This window comes from Pristiophorus japonicus, unplaced genomic scaffold (assembly GCF_044704955.1).
Source record: "Pristiophorus japonicus isolate sPriJap1 unplaced genomic scaffold, sPriJap1.hap1 HAP1_SCAFFOLD_201, whole genome shotgun sequence".
Lineage (NCBI taxonomy): Eukaryota > Metazoa > Chordata > Chondrichthyes > Pristiophoridae > Pristiophorus > Pristiophorus japonicus.
Genome location: NW_027251705.1, coordinates 273,031 through 280,578, shown reverse-complemented (window position 1 = coordinate 280,578; position 7,548 = coordinate 273,031).

Below are 7,548 nucleotides of genomic sequence, written 5' to 3'. Positions count from 1 at the left end.
AGCGTCTTTGACCGAGTTGATGGACCTCCAGCAGCAGGTGATGTCTGTCTCGGTGTGTGTCCCTGGGAACAGCCCGTAGAGCACAGAGTCCTGTGTTACGGAACTGCTCGGGATGAACCTCGACAGCAACCACTGCATCTCTTTCCAAACCTGCCTTGCGAAGGCGCAATCCTGAAGGAGATGGGTGACAGTCTCGTCCGCCCCGCAGCTGACTCGGGGGCACCGTGCCGTGCTGCTGAGATGTCGGCTGTGCATGAACGCTCTGACGGGTAAGGCCCTCCTCACTGCCAACCAAGCTGCATCTTGGTGCTTGTGTGATAGCTCTGGCGATGAGACGTTCTGCCAAACGAGTTCGACAGTCCGCTCAGGGAACCAGCCTGGAGAAAGTTGTGAGGTCAAGACTGGGCAGGGAGAACATTGTGGAAGTTTGGGTTGAGGTAAGGAGGGTAGAGGTAGATACAGCTAATAAGATGATCTCAGTCCATGAATTCCTCACACTTGTTAGAGGGGAGGGTGGTGGTGAAAGGGCTGAGGGGTTTTAGAAGATAGTTGGTAATGGAGAAGAGAAGTCGGAGTTTAACTTTGCATTCCAGGATGATTCTGGGGTAGTGACCAGTTTGGGCACAGGAGAGCAGGACCAATAATGCTTTATGTGGCCAGAGCAGGCGATAAATGGCTAAACCAGTTGTGCACCAAAAACAGTCAAGTCTGCATCTCTTGGATTTAAGGGAGCAAAGATGAGGGTGGGATTAGATATTTTGTGAATTAGAATGGAGGGCCAATGGCTAGACAGTTGGGAATTTGATGGTGCATTGTAAATGACGGGGAGAATTTTTTTCAGGGGTGGACACAGAAGGAAGTGGGGGGTGGGAAGGGGGATGCGAGTGGAGAGCGATACAAGGGAGTGATCAGAGATGGTCTCCAACAGTAGTGGCTCACTGATGACCAACAGGGTTGGGGACAGTACTGAGACAGGGGTAGGCTGGTGTTGGTAGTGTCCCTGCGTGCGACTACAAATCCTTACCTGCTCCTCTTTACTGTCAATGACTATGAGGTGAGACCGGGTGGAGAAGTAATGCATGTTAGCTGCATTCCAGTCCTTCACAGAGGCCTCCGAAATACTTCCAGCCGATGGCACAATGTGTACATTGGGAATCTGTAAACACACGACAAATAGTTACTCTGTGAAACATCAATTCCACGGCTTGTTCATTTCATTCCCCGTTATTACACGGGAGAAAGCAGTGTGCTGTGCAGCTCGGTGGTATCGCTGCTGTCCTAAACTCACTCAGGTTTCTCAATAGAAAACGATCCCCTCTAACCCCACACAAAGGGTGATGACGTCATCGTGCCACTGACATCGCTCGAACCCAACTTCCGCCCCTAAGTTACTGTCACTGCCGCGTATCCACCCCTCAGGTGTTGTCACTGCTCCCATTTTGATCGACTTCCGGATCCATGGACATGATAAAGAAATTTGCAGATGATACAAGAATTGACCATGTGGTTGACATTGAGGAGGAAAGCTTTAGACTGCAGGAAGATATCGATGAACTGGTCATTTGGGCAGAAAAGTGGTAAATGGAATTCAACCCAGAAAAGTGAGGCAATGCATTTGGGGAGCGTTAACAAGGCAAGGGAATACACAATACATGGGGGGATACTGAGTGGTGTGGAGGAAGAGAGGGACCTTGGAGTATATGTCCACAGATCCTTAAATGTAGCCGGACAGGTCGATAAGGTAGTTATAAAGGCATTTGGAATGCTTTGCTTTATTAGCTGAGACACAGAATACAAGAGCAGGGAAGTTATGCTAGAACTGTTTACAACACTAGTTAGGCCACAGCTTGAGTACTACATGCAGTTCTGGTCACCACATTACAGGAAGGATGGAATTGCACTAGAAAGTGTGCAGAGGAGATTTACGAGGATGTTGCCAGGACTGGAAAACTTTAGCTATGAGGAAAGATTGGATCGGCTGGAGTTTTTTTCCTTGGAACAGATATGGTTGAGGGGAGATTTAATTGAGGTGTATAAAATTATGAGGGGCCTCGATAGAGTGGATAGGAAGGACCTATTTCCCTTGGCGGAGGGGGTCAATAACCAGGGGACATAGATTTAAAGTAGTTGGACTCGCGGGGAGATGAGGGAACATTTCCTCACCCAGAAGACAGTGGGGGTCTGGAACTCACTGCCTGAAAGGGTGATAGAGACAGAAACCCTTATCACATTTAATAAGTACTTGGGTGTGCACTTGAAGAGTTGTAACCTACAGGGCTACGGACCTACTGCTGGAAGGTGGGATTAGGCTGGGTAGCTCTTTTTCAATCGGCGCATACACGATGGGCCGAATGGCCTCCTGTGTTGTAATTTTTCTATGATTCGAGGAAATTGCACAACTCGAGCTGATGTGTCAGGACATTTTACAGTTAAAGTCACAGTCGCTTGTCGGAACATACATTTTAACCAAGTGGAGAAAAGTATCTTCTACTTTTGGTACATTGTAAGAAAGAAAGACTTGCATTTATAGAGCGACTTTTTTGATCACCCGGGATGGCGGGACTGACATATCAAGAAAGACTGGATCAACTGAGCTTGTATTCACTGGAGTTCAGAAGAATGAGAGGGGATCTGATAGAAACGTTTAAAATTCTGACGGGTTTCGACAGGTTAGATGCAAGAAGAATGTTCCCAATGTTGGGGAAGTCCAGAACCAGGGATCACAGTCCAAGGATAAAGGGTAAGCCATTTAGGACCGAGATGAGGAGAAACTTCTTCACCCAGAGAGTGGTGAACCTGTGGAATTCTCTACCACAAGAAGTTGTTGAGGCCAATTCACTAAATATATTCAAAAAGGATTTAGATGTAGTCCTTGCTACTAGGGGGATCAAGGGGTATGGCGAGAAAGCAGGAATGGGGTACTGAAGTTGCATGTTCAGCCATGAATTCATTGAATGGTGGTGCAGGCTCGAAGGGCCGAATGGCCTACTCCTGCACCTATTTTCTATGTTTCTATGTCTCAATGCGCTTTACAGCCAATAAAGTACTTTTGGAGTGAAGTCACTGTTGTAATGTGGGAAACACGGCAGCCAATTTGCACACAGCAAACTCCCACAAACAGCAATGTGATAATGACCAGATAATCTGTTTTTGTCATGTTGATTGAGGAATAAATATTGACCAGGACACTGTGGGGCTGCCATGCAGACTTTGCAATTCATAAAAAAGTATACAAAGTAAGTGAGAGAAATTGCTGGGTTCCAGTTTTTAATATGAATGGTTACATGCTGGGCCAGAGCATGCGGCCAACTCTTTTCACTCTTTCAGTGATGAGTATTTTTCCTTCAAGTATTATCCAAATTAACTTTTCCACATTACTATTCAATGTGCTTCCACCACCTTTTCACACAGCTCACAACAATTTGCTGCATAATGTTGTTTTACTTTCAGTCGCTTCAGGTCGGGGGGCGGACATCCTCCTGTTGCCTCTCGTTCTTTGGCAAATTTTTTTCAATCTCTGTCCCCTGGTTAATGACCTTCTGACACTGGAAAAAGTTTATCCTTATTTACTGATCAATGTGTCATTTATATAGCGCCTTTAACGTAGTAAAACATTCCAAGGTACTTCACAGGAGTGTTATCAAACAAAACTTGACACCGAGCCACATAAGGAGGTGTGAGGACAGGTGACCTAAAGTTTGGTCAAAGAGCGTCTTAAAGGAGCGTCTTAAAGGAGCAGATGTTTTGGGGGGAATTCCAGTGTTTCGGGCCAAGGCAGCTGAAAGCACGCCCGCTGATAGCGGCTCTGCAAAAAATTGGAGCCCCACTTCAACAAAAGAAGGTGGAGTGAGATGGGTTATGGGAAAGTGGTGAAATGGTTCCACCACAGGGGGTGAATGTCACAGGTCTTAGTCCTGGGGAATGCCTTGGGACGTTTCACTGCGTTAAAGGCGCTATATTAATACAAGTTTTTGTTGTTGCTGTTGTTGTGACGAAGACTCCCGGCCACAAGCTCACACCTCCCTATTGATCTTCCCCTGTGCAAAACTGGAACATTGCTTTTTCAAACACGTCAGATTCTGAATTATTTTTCATGTGAAGATTTGACAAACATTTACTTCACAGGCAATAAATATACATCGCGATTATATTTGCGGAAAACTTTCCCTGGCCCGAAGGCATGTTACCGAGGGAGCTTTGATTTCCTTTTAAGGGCAATATGCAAATAAGGACGGCATCTTCTGTGTTACTGCAGTGTTTTCACAAGGCATATATCATTAGACATTGCAATATTTTAGCAGAATGGACATGTCAAAGCAGCAGCACTTTGTGAAAAGGGACATTGTGATTTTTTATACATGAGTCGTTGAGACGTTAAGAGGCAGCGGATGATGTCTGGAGGCAGTTGTGTGCAAAAATTAAGCATACTTACTTGGCAGGGGAGTAACCATGATCAAGAAGTTGATTGTTGCAGGATAGTTTCTTGGTCATTCATATGCAAATTGACTGATTGCAGAAACTTGTTTTTGCTGGCTCTGGCATTGGTCTTGAGGCAGGTGCCAGGGGAGAAGAGACAAAATCTGCATGTCGACTGATGATTCGGCGGGCCTTTGGGCCTGTCAAGGGGCGGGCCCAGAGGCCTGCCCAAGCCCCGGACTGGGGCAACGAGAGATTGAGGGCTTCGGCCAAAACTCACAGCGAAAGGAGGAATCTGCAACCCGGATGGTGGCCAACCAAGAGGTGAACCAGGGAGTCCAAAACACCATCCGAGTGACGGTGAAGAAAGTGGAAGGACAGACAATGATCAACCGGGACATTTTCGTGAAGAGAATCCTGCTGGGAACATGTGGCATGAAAGATGCCGACTTCTCCATGCAGGACCTCCAGGAGAGAGGTTACTTTGATGTGACCTTCAAAACCGTCGCCCTCTGCCTGAAGTTCTTGAAGGGTTTGAAAGAGGCGAGTGAACCGCTGCGCTCAGTGCTAACTTGGGAGCCACTGTTCACCCTCCCGTCGCAGAGAAGATGCACTATCACAGTGCACATGTATGACCCCCACATCCCCCTCACTGATGTGCTGACTTTCCTCAACAGGTATGTCGATGGGGCAGGAAACAGCAGCGACGTGAAAGACATGTATGGAATATGGACCGGCAAGCGCCAGATCCAGGTCACCATGAGGGTGGATGCCAGCGGAACCATCCTGCACCCACCCTCCAGCTTTTCCATCGGAGGAAGTCGGGGCTACATGGTGTACGCTGGCCAACCCAACGTGTGCCCCCAGCGCACCGAGTCCAGAAACGAGCAGACATCAGACGATGAAGCGGAATGGCAGACAGTGAGGAAAAAGGCCCGCGGGCGCAAGGGGAAGAGGCGACCACCAAGCTTGGCAGAAACCAGCGACGGCAGCTTGTCTGATGAGGAAAAGTGCCACCCACCGCCTAAAGAAGAGGCAATGCGCCACTCCATGGCCACAGGCAACCAGGAGCAGTGAAGCAACCAACACAGCCCTGCCCCAGGATAACGGGAGCAGCGAAGTGCCCAGCACACCCCACCTCCGGAATACCGGGAGCGACGCAGCGATCGACGCACACCAGCTTGACACCGCCGCAAATGAGGAAAAGAGGGAACCACCAACACCAGGCGAGGACTGTGCAGAGAACATTGCGGACGAAATCACAAAACTGCAGCAGTTCCCTGGTCAAAGCACCGCCACAGTAGAGGAGGACGACCACGCCACCCCAGGTGTAGTAAATGTTGATGTTGATAGTAATAACTTACGCATGCTCGAAATGGCCATTGAGAAGTTGAATGATTCACCTGAAATGGAAAACGATGCATCTGAACTGTAATGTTTGTAACTGTAAAAAATTGCTTTAAAATGGATTTTAAAATTGCTCGTATTAACGTGCGTAGTGTAAAATCCACGACGCGATGTGTTTCCACCTTGGGGTACCTCGCCAAGGTCAAAGCGGACCTGCTGTTCTTGCAGGAGTGCGGTCTGCCGCACTTCAGCAGTTACCGGCAGTGGTCACGATGGTGGACCCATGGACCATCCATATGGTCAGGGGGCAATGACAGCCGGTCTTCCGGCCTGGGCATTCTGCTGCGGGGAGGCCACTTCACCATCACCGAAATTAAGGAGGTGGTGGGCGGCCGCCTCCTCGTAGCAGACGTAATGTACAAAAACTCCCCTCTAAGGCTAATTAATGTTTACGCTCCAGCTGTGAAGAACGAGAGGCTGGCCCTCTTCCAGCAGCTCCCACTGCTGCTGGCAATGTCCAGGCCGGTCATTCTGGGCGGTGACTTCAACTGCATCATCGATGCGGCTGGACGATCCAGCAGAGCCGACAGCAAACTGGACGCCACGTCCAAACTCCTGATGGATGCGGTAAAAGATGCCAAGCTGTGCGACGTCTTCAGCAACCCTGCAGACGGAGCGCCGCTCAGATACACCTGGTCGAGACCAGACGGGTCCGTCCGTTCCAGAATAGTCTTCCTGTTTGTGTCCCACACGCTCAAGGTCAGATCCACCGACGTCACGCCGGTGTTCTTCTCTGACCACTGCCTCCTACTGGCCGAATGTCGCCCACAGGAAAACCAGAAAGTTGGCAGAGGGATATGGAAGCTGAACGTGAAACTGTTGACTCCGGAAAACGTTGAGGAACTTAAGAGGGATTACAAAGGTTGGAGAACCGTAAAACCCCTCTGCGATTCCCCGATGCACTGGTGGGAAACAATCAAGACGAACATCAAGAGGTTCTTCATCCTCAAAGGTGTTCAGGAGGCGAGAGGGAGACAGAGGCAATTGTCCCAACTCCAGACGAATATGCAAAACCTGCTCCTGCTGCAGTCAATGGGGGTCGACGTCGCGGAGGAACTCGAAGAGGTGAAGGGCCAGCAAGCCTCACTCTTTGCCTCGGAGTCCTCCAAGATCATCTTCCGCTCCAGAGTCCGCTCCGTCGAGCAGGATGAGACGTGCTCGCGCTTCTTCTTCCAAAAGGTACACAGGGGGAGCTCTGTGATCACCAGCCTAAAGGAAGAAGACGGTTCTGTGACGTCTTCGCAGCCTGACATGCTGAGGATCAGTAAATCCTTCTATGCCAGGCTGTATGACGTCAAGCCCACAGACCGCGCGGCCTCCCAGTCTTTCCTGTCGTCTATTTCGGAGGTCTTAGACGACGGCAAGCGAGAGAGTCTGGACCACCCGCTAACTCTGGACGAGCTGACAAAGGCCGTCCGGTCCTTCGAGACGAATAAAACTCCCGGAAGCGACGGCTTACCGATCGAGTTGTACTCGGCTCTGTGGGACTGGATAGGCCCAGACCTGCTGGAAGTGTACGGGGGTATGCTTCTGGCCGGCAGCATGTCAGAATCGATGAGGAAAGGCATCATCACCCTCATCTACAAGCAGAAGGGGGAGAGGGAGGAAATCAAAAACTGGCGGCCCATTTCGCTGCTCAATGTGGACTACAAGATCCTGTCAAAGGTCATCGCCAACAGGGTCAAGCCTGCTCTTGAGCTGGTGATTCACCCGGACCAGACCTGC